Source organism: Pseudophryne corroboree, chromosome 10, assembly GCF_028390025.1.
Source record: "Pseudophryne corroboree isolate aPseCor3 chromosome 10, aPseCor3.hap2, whole genome shotgun sequence".
Lineage (NCBI taxonomy): Eukaryota > Metazoa > Chordata > Amphibia > Anura > Myobatrachidae > Pseudophryne > Pseudophryne corroboree.
In genome coordinates, this window is record NC_086453.1 from 44,874,115 (window position 1) to 44,874,949 (window position 835).

General features: G+C 41.9%; 1 pseudogene; it reads left to right on the forward strand.

Annotated features, from left to right (window-relative positions):
- The first annotated feature begins 377 nt into the window (after nt 1–377).
- On the forward strand, nt 378–496 carry LOC134967060 (5S ribosomal RNA; annotated as a pseudogene).
- The last annotated feature ends 339 nt before the right edge of the window (nt 497–835 follow it).

Consider the following 835-nt stretch of genomic DNA (forward strand, 5'->3'; position numbering starts at 1 on the left):
ACCTACATCTACCGTCTTTAATGAAATAGAGGAATTACCTACTATATTCAACATTGCCTGTTTTTGGGTGTACAATTAATTAATATTTGTTTTTGACATCAAATCGATTGTGATATCAAGTTGATATTTTCATTCAGCCTTCCTTCTCCTCCCTCCCTTCTTCCCCCCCCCCTCTTTTCTTTCCCCCACTTTGGTTTGCCCTCTCCTTCAATCCCTCGTCTTTTCATTTCCTTTACATTTCCGCGGACTCTCATCCATGATCCACAGGTATATCCTGTGCCTAACATAGACAGCAGATCTGTCCCGTTTCTCTATCTCTCTTCTTATTCTTGTTTAGGTGCACTCTCATTGGCGAGTCGGCTATAGTAGGCCTAATCAATTACTACCATACCCCACCGACAGAGCCCGATCTCGTCCGATCTTGGAAGCAAAACGGTGGTGGGCTGGGTCAGTATCTGTGAGGGTGACCCCCAGAGAATACCCGGTGTTGTAATTTATGACCTTCTCGACTCTAAGCCAACAGCAGGATCACCACATTTTCCTCCAATCATTTCTTTCACCTATTCCACCAATCTGTGTTACCTTTCCCATATACCGTTTCCCTGATATGTCACATTTTTGACATGGTCAATGCTAAGACGGACTTATACTCCTGACAAATCTTTTGGTCCAATGACCCTTGGAGGTCTAATTAATACAAGCAGAGCTTGTGCTGGTGGGATAGGATCAGGGTGTAGAACCAGAGTGTCTACACCCCTCCTGAAGTCTAATAATATAGACTAACCAGAACATTTCTATTATATTATATTATTTATATTATATTTTTCATCATTTC